The sequence below is a fragment of the Anomaloglossus baeobatrachus genome, chromosome 2 (genome assembly GCF_048569485.1).
Source record: "Anomaloglossus baeobatrachus isolate aAnoBae1 chromosome 2, aAnoBae1.hap1, whole genome shotgun sequence".
Lineage (NCBI taxonomy): Eukaryota > Metazoa > Chordata > Amphibia > Anura > Aromobatidae > Anomaloglossus > Anomaloglossus baeobatrachus.
The window spans coordinates 6,490,582-6,501,948 of record NC_134354.1 but is presented as its reverse complement, the minus strand read 5'-3'; positions in this window follow the sequence as shown (position 1 = coordinate 6,501,948).

The window sequence follows — 11,367 nt, the reverse complement described above, 5'->3', positions numbered from 1 at the left end:
CCTCTGCTCTCTATACAGACACATCTGCAGGTTTTCCCTCCGCTCTCTATACAGACACATCTGCAGGTTTTTCCCTCTGCTCTCTATACAGACACATCTGCAGGTTTTTCCCTCTGCTCTCTATACAGACACATCTGCAGGTTTTCGCCTCCGCTCTCTATGCAGACACATCTGCAGGTTTTCCCTCCGCTCTCTATACAGACACATCCGCAGGTTTTCCCCTCCGCTCTCTATACAGACACATCTGCAGGTTTTTCTCCGGTTTTCTGTCAATTGGGAACCAAAATTATTTCTATTTGCCAAATGCTGCGGTCCCGTCAGACTCTCTCTGGTGAGAGGGGATTAGATGGCGGAGATGTGACAGCCTCCTCTGATTTATAGAGACCCCTCAGTCAGAGTTGCCCTGTGGGGGCCGCTGATCTCAAGAGGATCACCCCAAATCCCCACTATTCTGGAGGGTGTGCAGCATCTCACCCCGTGAAGGCGCATTAAAGCCACGGCGCGCCTATGGGCAAAAGAACAAGTAAATCCGCAGCGAGCCCACCTCCAAAGGTAAAGGACACCACACATACGGCGCAGGCTGTGTACGCGAGCCCCTCCACACATACAGCGCAGGCTGTGCACGCGAGCCCCGCCACACATACGGCGCAGGCTGTGCACGCGAGCCCCGCCACACATACGGCGCAGGCTGTGCACGCGAGCCCCGCCACACATACGGCGCAGGCTGTGCACGCGAGCCCCGCCACACATACGGCGCAGGCTGTGCACGCGAGCCCCGCCACACATACGGCGCAGGCTGTGCACGCGAGCCCCGCCACACATACGGCGCAGGCTGTGCACGCGAGCCCCGCCACACATACGGCGCAGGCTGTGCACTCGAGCCCCGCCACACATACGGCGCAGGCTGTGCACTCGAGCCCCGCCACACATACGGCGCAGGCTGTGCACGCGAGCCCCGCCACACATACGGCGCAGGCTGTGCACTCGAGCCCCGCCACACATACGGCGCAGGCTGTGCACGCGAGCCCCGCCACACATACGGCGCAGGCTGTGAACGCGAGCCCCGCCACGCATACGGCGCAGGCTGTGCACGCGAGCCCCGCCACACATACGGCGCAGGCTGCGCACGCGAGCCCCGCCACACATACGGCGCAGGCTGCGCACGCGAGCCCCGCCACACATACGGCACAGGCTGGAGCAGATCCCAGGCCCCATGGTCATGATGTGGTCCCGTCTATTCGGGGACTGGTGTGATGAGCATTCCCATCCCCCTCCTGTGTGATCCATTCCTCCCCTCCCCCATACAGCACAGATGCATCATTAATGGACTCCGGTAATTACAGTTATGGCAGCGCAGGGCGGGCACCGATCCAGGACCCCCATATGCAGTGCTAACTTTACAGGAGATGGCAGCCGGACCCTTGCTGCACCCTAAAGGGGTGTAATGCATCCTACAACTCAGCATGGACCGCGCTCATCCGACCACAATGGATAATCCGGACCAGAGAAATCACTGATCGCAGATAGAAGAGCAAGGGGGTCAAACACGGAACGCAAGGGGGGGGGGGGGGGGGGGGCAAACACGGAACGCAAGGCAGGGGAGCAAAGAACGAGAGCAAGGTAGGGGAGGGTGGGGCAAAGAACGAGAGCAAGGTAGGGGAGGGGGGGGGGGCAAAGAACGAGAGCAAGGTAGGGGAGGGGGGGGGCAAAGAACGAGAGCAAGGTAGGGGAGGGGGGGGCAAAGAACGAGAGCAAGGTAGGGGAGGGGGGGGGCAAAGAACGAGAGCAAGGTAGGGGAGGGGGGGGGGCAAAGAACGAGAGCAAGGTAGGGGAGGGGGGGGGCAAAGAACGAGAGCAAGGTAGGGGAGGGGGGGCAAAGAACGAGAGCAAGGTAGGGGAGGGGGGCAAAGACCGAGAGCAAGGGAGGGAGGGCCAAAGACCTATGGGGCAGTGAGATCACGGGGTCTGACTGCTTGGATTGTATATTCCTCACCATTCTCAGACGTATGCGGGTGTCACACGGTACGATATATGGGGCGATATGTCGTTGGGGTCACGTCGTTAGTGAGGCACATCCGGTGCAGTTTGATATATTGTAGCGTGTGACAGCTACGAGCGACTGTGAACGCGCAGAAACACTCACCTTATCGCTGCTCGTTGACTCGTCGCTCATTTTCATAAAGTCGTTTCTTCTTCTGCGCGCCGGTTGGTCAATGTTCTCGAGGCAGCGCACATCGCTCCGTGTGACACCCCGGGAACGACGAACATCACCTTACCTGCCTCCCGCCGGCTTTGCGGAAGGAAGGAGGTGGGCGGGATGTTTACGTCCCGCTCATCTCCGCCCCTACGCTTCTATTGGCCGGCTGCCACATGACGTCGCTGTGACGCTGCACGAACCGCCCCCTTCAGAAAGTGGATATTCGCCGCCCACAGCGAAGTCACCCGAGAGGTAAGTGCGTGTGACGGGGGTTAACGACTTTGTGCGCCACGAGCAACAAATTGCGGGTGCGATTGCACGATAGATCGTACCGTGTGATGTCGGCATAAAGGCCCTGTCACCACAGAGATAAATCTGCGGCAGATCTGTGGTTGCAGTGAAATTGTGGACAATCAGTGGCAGGTTTCTGGCTGTGTACAAACAATATGTCCATGATTTCACTGCAGCCACAGATCTGCCAAAGATTTATCTCTGTGTGTGACGGGGCCTGACACATAAAGCCTCACTCGCGCACATCCTGGAATAACCGGTTTGGGGCGACGTTCCCTGCTCATCACACGTCAGGGGGCGATTATTCACTGATCTGCGTCATCAGAGGCGGCCGCAGGTCACTGGAGTCACTCGCTACACTGTATTTATCACCTCCTGATCACTGCGTCCTCCACACCAGCACCACTCCCAACACCTGGGACGCAGGGACAAGACTGGGGGGGGGGGGAGGCAACGGCGAGGACAAGAGCACGGGGAGGGGCAACGGCGAGGACAAGAGCGCGGGGGGGGGGGCAACGGCGAGGACAAGAGCGCGGGGGGGGGGGGCAACGGCGAGGACAAGAGCGCGGGGGGGGGCAACGGCGAGGACAAGACTGTGGGGGGGGAGGCGCAACGGCGAGGACAAGAGCGCGGTGGAGGGCAACGGCGAGGACAAGAGCGCGGTGGAGGGCAACGGCGAGGACAAGAGCGCGGTGGAGGGCAACGGCGAGGACAAGAGCGCGGTGGAGGGCAACGGCGAGGGCAAGAGCGCGGTGGAGGGCAACGGCGAGGGCAAGAGCGCGGGGGAGGGCAACGGCGAGGGCAAGAGCGCGGGGGAGGGCAACGGCGAGGACAAGAGCGCGGGGGAGGGCAACGGCGAGGACAAGAGCGCGGGGGAGGGCAACGGCGAGGACAAGAGCGCGGGGGAGGGCAACGGCGAGGACAAGAGCGCGGGGGAGGGCAACGGCGAGGACAAGAGCGCGGGGGAGGGCAACGGCGAGGACAAGAGCGCGGGGGAGGGCAACGGCGAGGACAAGAGCGCGGGGGAGGGCAACGGCGAGGACAAGAGCGCGGGGGAGGGCAACGGCGAGGACAAGAGCGCGGGGGAGGGCAACGGCGAGGACAAGAGCGCGGGGGAGGGCAACGGCGAGGACAAGAGCGCGGGGGAGGGCAACGGCGAGGACAAGAGCGCGGGGGAGGGCAACGGCGAGGACAAGAGCGCGGGGGAGGGCAACGGCGAGGACAAGAGCGCGGGGGAGGGCAACGGCGAGGACAAGAGCGCGGGGGAGGGCAACGGCGAGGACAAGAGCGCGGGGGAGGGCAACGGCGAGGACAAGAGCGCGGGGGAGGGCAACGGCGAGGACAAGAGCGCGGGGGAGGGCAACGGCGAGGACAAGAGCGCGGGGGAGGGCAACGGCGAGGACAAGAGCGCGGGGGAGGGCAACGGCGAGGACAAGAGCGCGGGGGAGGGCAACGGCGAGGACAAGAGCGCGGGGGAGGGCAACGGCGAGGACAAGAGCGCGGGGGAGGGCAACGGCGAGGACAAGAGCGCGGGGGAGGGCAACGGCGAGGACAAGAGCGCGGGGGAGGGCAACGGCGAGGACAAGAGCGCGGGGGAGGGCAACGGCGAGGACAAGAGCGCGGGGGAGGGCAACGGCGAGGACAAGAGCGCGGGGGAGGGCAACGGCGAGGACAAGAGCGCGGGGGAGGGCAACGGCGAGGACAAGAGCGCGGGGGAGGGGAACGGCGAGGACAAGAGCGCGGGGGAGGGGAACGGCGAGGACAAGAGCGCGGGGGAGGGGAACGGCGGGGACAAGAGCGCGGGGGAGGGCAACGGCGGGGACAAGAGCGCGGGGGTGGACAACGGCGAGGACAAGAGCGCGGGGGAGGGCAACGGCGAGGACAAGAGCGCGGGGGAGGGCAACGGCAAGGACAAGAGCGCGGGGGAGGGCAACGGCGGGGACAAGAGCGCGGGGGAGGGCAACGGCGAGGACAAGAGCGCGGGGGAGGGCAACGGCGAGGACAAGAGCGCGGGGGAGGGCAACGGCGGGGACAAGAGCGCGGGGGAGGGCAACGGCGGGGACAAGAGCGCGGGGGAGGGCAACGGCGGGGACAAGAGCGCGGGGGAGGGCAACGGCGGGGACAAGAGCGCGGGGGAGGGCAACGGCGGGGACAAGAGCGCGGGGGAGGGCAACGGCGGGGACAAGAGCGCGGGGGAGGGCAACGGCGGGGACAAGAGCGCGGGGGAGGGCAACGGCGGGGACAAGAGCGCGGGGGAGGGCAACGGCGGGGACAAGAGCGCGGGGGAGGGCAACGGCGAGGACAAGCGCGCGGGGGGGGCGGTGAGTGAGGAGGAGATCTGCAGGCATGGCTAGCGGGGGTGGAGGAGACGCTTGCTGTGGGCACCCTCTGGCACCGGCGCGCTGATCAGCAGCAGTTTTGGCTCCTCTGGATGAGGTGCAGGCGGTCAGCGCTACCATTGCGCCATTTCCCGTCAGAGCAGACCCCGGTGCCCGGCTGCAGCGCCTCCGTGTCCCCTCCACTACAGAGGAGCTGGGTGCCACCTATGGCCCCAGATGCACTTACCTGTGGCGGTGCTCATCGTGGCCCTGGCCGTGGATCAGGAAGCCGCCCGTGTTCTTGTCCCCTTTGATGGACTCGATGTGGGGGATGAGCACGTCCTCCAGCCCCAGGTCAAAGCGCTTGTGCTTGGTGGAGTCCGGGAGGAAGAAGAAGGCCCCGAAGCAGAGCGTGATGAAGGCGCTGAGGATGAGGAGCAGGATGAACTTCTCCGAGAGCCTCAGGGTGGCGCGGTGGTGAGGGATGGACGACGTGCCCAGGCTGAGGGGGGGGATCCTGCGCCCGGACAGGGGGAGCAGCGCCGGGGTGGTCATGGCTGACAGCGGCTATCAGGTGATGCCAAACGTGCAATGCATTGAGGGACCAGGGGCCGGGCGGTCAGCCCCTCAGTGCCAGGCGGACCCCCTCAGTGCCAACCGTGCCAAGCGGACCCCCACACTGTCTGCAGAGCCAGCCGGACCCTCTCAATATCAGCTGTGGCCCCTTCAGTCTCGTCTGTGGCCCCCTCACTCTTAGCAGTGGCCCCCTCAGGATAAGTTGTGACCCCTCACTCTTCTCTGTGGCCCATCACTATCAGCCGTGCTAGCAGGGCCCCCTCACTCTCCCCTGTGGCCCCCTCAGGGTCAGCAGTGGCCCTTCACTCCCCTCAGTGGCCCCTCACTTTCCCCTGTGGCCCCCTCAGGGTCAGCAGTGGGCCCTCACTCCCCTCAGTGGCCCCTTCCGCCTCGCTGCGCCGGTCTCGGCCTGTGTACTCTCGGGTGCGGAGCTGGGCCCGGTGCTCCGGCTGCAGTGCCCCGGCCGCTGTGTGAGCGCGTCTGCTCCCGGCGGACTCCGCGGCCTCTGCTGCTCCCCGCGATCTCCCGCAGCTCCTCCTCCGTCTCATACGTTAATCGGTCCCTTCGCCATCTTGGCCGGGTAGGCGGAGCAAGGAGGGGCTGCCATGGAGACGCCGAGTCCACACCGGCCAATGACAGCTCTAGATGCTCGGAGTGTCCCAGAGCGGACGGAGACGTCACTTCCGGCGGAGACAGTCATGTGATCTGCAACGTGGTCCAGTACCGCCATCTTTCTACAGGGCAGGGGCGGTACCACAGCAGAAGATTAGATACACGGCTCAGCAGACAGTATCACACAGCAGAAGATTAGATACACAGCTCAGCAGACAGTATCACACAGCAGAAGATTAGATACACAGCTCAGCAGACAGTATCACACAGCAGAAGATTAGGTACACAGCTCAGCAGACAGTATCACACAGCAGAAGATTAGATACACTGCTCAGCAGACAGTATCACACAGGAGAGGATTAGATACACAGCTCAGCAGACAGTATCACACAGGAGAAGATTAGGTACACAGCTCAGCAGACAGTATCACACAGCAGAAGATTAGATACACAGCTCAGCAGACAGTATCACACAGCAGAAGATTAGATACACAGCTCAGCAGACAGTATCACACAGCAGAAGATTAGGTACACAGCTCAGCAGACAGTATCACACAGCACAGGATTAGATACACAGCTCAGCAGACAGTATCACACAGCACAGGATTAGATACACAGCTCAGCAGACAGTATCACACAGCAGAAGATTAGATACACTGCTCAGCAGACAGTATCACACAGGAGAGGATTAGATACACAGCTCAGCAGACAGTATCACACAGGAGAGGATTAGATACACAGCTCAGCAGACAGTATCACACAGGAGAAGATTAGGTACACAGCTCAGCAGACAGTATCACACAGGAGAGGATTAGATACACAGCTCAGCAGACAGTATCACACAGCACAGGATTAGATACACAGCTCAGCAGACAGTATCACACAGCAGAAGATTAGATACACAGCTCAGCAGACAGTATCACACAGGAGAGGATTAGATACACGGCTCAGCAGACAGTATCACACAGGAGAGGATTAGATACACGGCTCAGCAGACAGTATCACACAGCAGAAGATTAGATACACAGCTCAGCAGACAGTATCACACAGCAGAAGATTAGATACACAGCTCAGCAGACAGTATCACACAGCAGAAGATTAGATACACAGCTCAGCAGACAGTATCACACAGCAGAAGATTAGGTACACAGCTCAGCAGACAGTATCACACAGCACAGGATTAGATACACAGCTCAGCAGACAGTATCACACAGCAGAAGATTAGATACACTGCTCAGCAGACAGTATCACACAGGAGAAGATTAGATACACGGCTCAGCAGACAGTATCACACAGCAGAAGATTAGATACACAGCTCAGCAGACAGTATCACACAGCAGAAGATTAGATACACAGCTCAGCAGACAGTATCACACAGCAGAAGATTAGATACACAGCTCAGCAGACAGTATCACACAGCAGAAGATTAGATACACAGCTCAGCAGACAGTATCACACAGCAGAAGATTAGGTACACAGCTCAGCAGACAGTATCACACAGCAGAAGATTAGATACACTGCTCAGCAGACAGTATCACACAGGAGAGGATTAGATACACAGCTCAGCAGACAGTATCACACAGGAGAAGATTAGATACACGGCTCAGCAGACAGTATCACACAGCAGAAGATTAGATACACAGCTCAGCAGACAGTATCACACAGCAGAAGATTAGATACACAGCTCAGCAGACAGTATCACACAGCAGAAGATTAGATACACAGCTCAGCAGACAGTATCACACAGCAGAAGATTAGGTACACAGCTCAGCAGACAGTATCACACAGCACAGGATTAGATACACAGCTCAGCAGACAGTATCACACAGCAGAAGATTAGATACACTGCTCAGCAGACAGTATCACACAGGAGAGGATTAGATACACAGCTCAGCAGACAGTATCACACAGGAGAAGATTAGGTACACAGCTCAGCAGACAGTATCACACAGGAGAGGATTAGATACACAGCTCAGCAGACAGTATCACACAGCACAGGATTAGATACACAGCTCAGCAGACAGTATCACACAGCAGAAGATTAGATACACAGCTCAGCAGACAGTATCACACAGGAGAGGATTAGATACACAGCTCAGCAGACAGTATCACACAGCACAGGATTAGATACACAGCTCAGCAGACAGTATCACACAGCAGAAGATTAGATACACAGCTCAGCAGACAGTATCACACAGGAGAGGATTAGATACACGGCTCAGCAGACAGTATCACACAGGAGAGGATTAGATACACGGCTCAGCAGACAGTATCACACAGCAGAAGATTAGATACACAGCTCAGCAGACAGTATCACACAGCAGAAGATTAGATACACTGCTCAGCAGACAGTATCACACAGGAGAGGATTAGATACACAGCTCAGCAGACAGTATCACACAGGAGAAGATTAGATACACGGCTCAGCAGACAGTATCACACAGCAGAAGATTAGATACACAGCTCAGCAGACAGTATCACACAGCAGAAGATTAGATACACAGCTCAGCAGACAGTATCACACAGCAGAAGATTAGATACACAGCTCAGCAGACAGTATCACACAGCAGAAGATTAGGTACACAGCTCAGCAGACAGTATCACACAGCACAGGATTAGATACACAGCTCAGCAGACAGTATCACACAGCAGAAGATTATATACACTGCTCAGCAGACAGTATCACACAGGAGAGGATTAGATACACAGCTCAGCAGACAGTATCACACAGGAGAAGATTAGGTACACAGCTCAGCAGACAGTATCACACAGGAGAGGATTAGATACACAGCTCAGCAGACAGTATCACACAGCACAGGATTAGATACACAGCTCAGCAGACAGTATCACACAGCAGAAGATTAGATACACAGCTCAGCAGACAGTATCACACAGGAGAGGATTAGATACACGGCTCAGCAGACAGTATCACACAGGAGAGGATTAGATACACGGCTCAGCAGACAGTATCACACAGCAGAAGATTAGATACACAGCTCAGCAGACAGTATCACACAGCAGAAGATTAGATACACAGCTCAGCAGACAGTATCACACAGCAGAAGATTAGATACACAGCTCAGCAGACAGTATCACACAGCAGAAGATTAGGTACACAGCTCAGCAGACAGTATCACACAGCACAGGATTAGATACACAGCTCAGCAGACAGTATCACACAGCAGAAGATTAGATACACGGCTCAGCAGACAGTATCACACAGGAGAGGATTAGATACACAGCTCAGCAGACAGTATCACACAGGAGAAGATTAGGTACACAGCTCAGCAGACAGTATCACACAGGAGAGGATTAGATACACAGCTCAGCAGACAGTATCACACAGCACAGGATTAGATACACAGCTCAGCAGACAGTATCACACAGCAGAAGATTAGATACACAGCTCAGCAGACAGTATCACACAGGAGAGGATTAGATACACGGCTCAGCAGACAGTATCACACAGGAGAGGATTAGATACACGGCTCAGCAGACAGTATCACACAGGAGAGGATTAGATACACGGCTCAGCAGAAAGTATCACACAGCAGAAGATTAGATACACGGCTCAGCAGACAGTATCACACAGGAGAGGATTAGATACACAGCTCAGCAGACAGTATCACACAGGAGAGGATTAGATACACAGCTCAGCAGACAGTATCACACAGGATAGGATTAGACACACAGCACAGCAGACGGTATCACACAGGAGAGGATTAGATACACGGCTCAGCAGACAGTATCACACAGGAGAGGATTAGATACACAGCTCAGCAGACAGTATCACACAGGAGAGGATTAGATACACAGCTCAGCAGACTGTATCACACAGGAGAGGATTAGATACACAGCTCAGCAGACAGTATCACACAGGAGAGGATTAGATACACAGCTCAGCAGACAGTATCATACAGGAGAGGATTAGATACACGGCTCAGCAGACAGTATCACACAGGATAGGATTAGACACACAGCACAGCAGACAGTATCACACAGGAGAGGATTAGATACACACCTCAGCAGATAGTATCACACAGGAGAGGATTAGATACACGGCTCAGCAGACAGTATCACACAGGAGAGGATTAGATACACAGCTCAGCAGACAGTATCACACAGGAGAGGATTAGATACACAGCTCAGCAGACAGTATCACACAGGAGAGGATTAGATACACAGCTCAGTAGACAGTATCACACAGGAGAGGATTAGATACACAGCTCAGCAGACAGTATCATACAGGAGAGGATTAGATACAGCTCAGCAGACAGTATCACACAGGAGAGGACTAGATACACGGCTCAGCAGACAGTATCACACAGGAGAGGATTAGATACACAGCTCAGCAGACAGTATCACACAGGAGAGGATTAGATACACAGCTCAGCAGACAGTATCACACAGGACAGGATTAGATACACGGCTCAGCAGACAGTATCACAGAGGAGAGGATTAGATACACAGCTCAGCAGACAGTATCACACAGGAGAGGATTAGATACACGGTTCAGCAGACAGTATCACACAGGAGAGGATTAGATACATGGCTCAGCAGACAGTATCACACAGGAGAGGATTAGATACACAGGTCAGCAGACAGTATCACACAGGAGAGGATTAGATACATGGCTCAGCAGACAGTGAAGGGTTAAGCTCCCCGGGGTGCGCTGTACCGTGCCAGCGCCTGTTGTGTGATGATGTACCTGACTATAATTACATGTAGGGCCTGAGGACATTGTGCAAATGGGGCTGTAAATAACCGAGCAAGGCCTGTGTACACCAGACAGTGTGAATAAGTAAGTGCCCCCCCCCCTCCCCCTTAATATACAGCCCACGTGAGAGGCACTGCCAGCAGGGGGAGACACTGAGCACAGGCAGTGTAATATAAAGGGCATTGAAAAAATATTCACACCCCGTGAACTCCACATTTTTCCCATTACACCCAAAATCTTTAATGTCTGTTATTGGGATTTTCTGTGACACCGACACTAAGCACAAGTATCTGTGACGTGTAAAGGAAAGGATTCCCGGCTTTCTAAATATTGTATACATATAAATCTGATATTATGATGTGCATTAGTATTCAGCCCCCTGTAGTCTGATATCCTGAATAAAATATTGAGTGACCAGTCACCCCCAGAAGTCACATAATCCGCACATCACCTCCTCCTGGGGGATTTCTTCTCAGTATAACCACAGCTGTTCTGTGCAGACCTCAGAGGTTTGTGTGAGAAGATCAGTGATCAACCAGCAGCATGAAAACCAAGGAGCCCACCAGACATGTCAGGGATTAACCAGCAGCATGAAAACCAAGGAACCCACCGGACAGGTCAGGGATTAACCAGCAGTATGAAAACCAAGGAACCCAC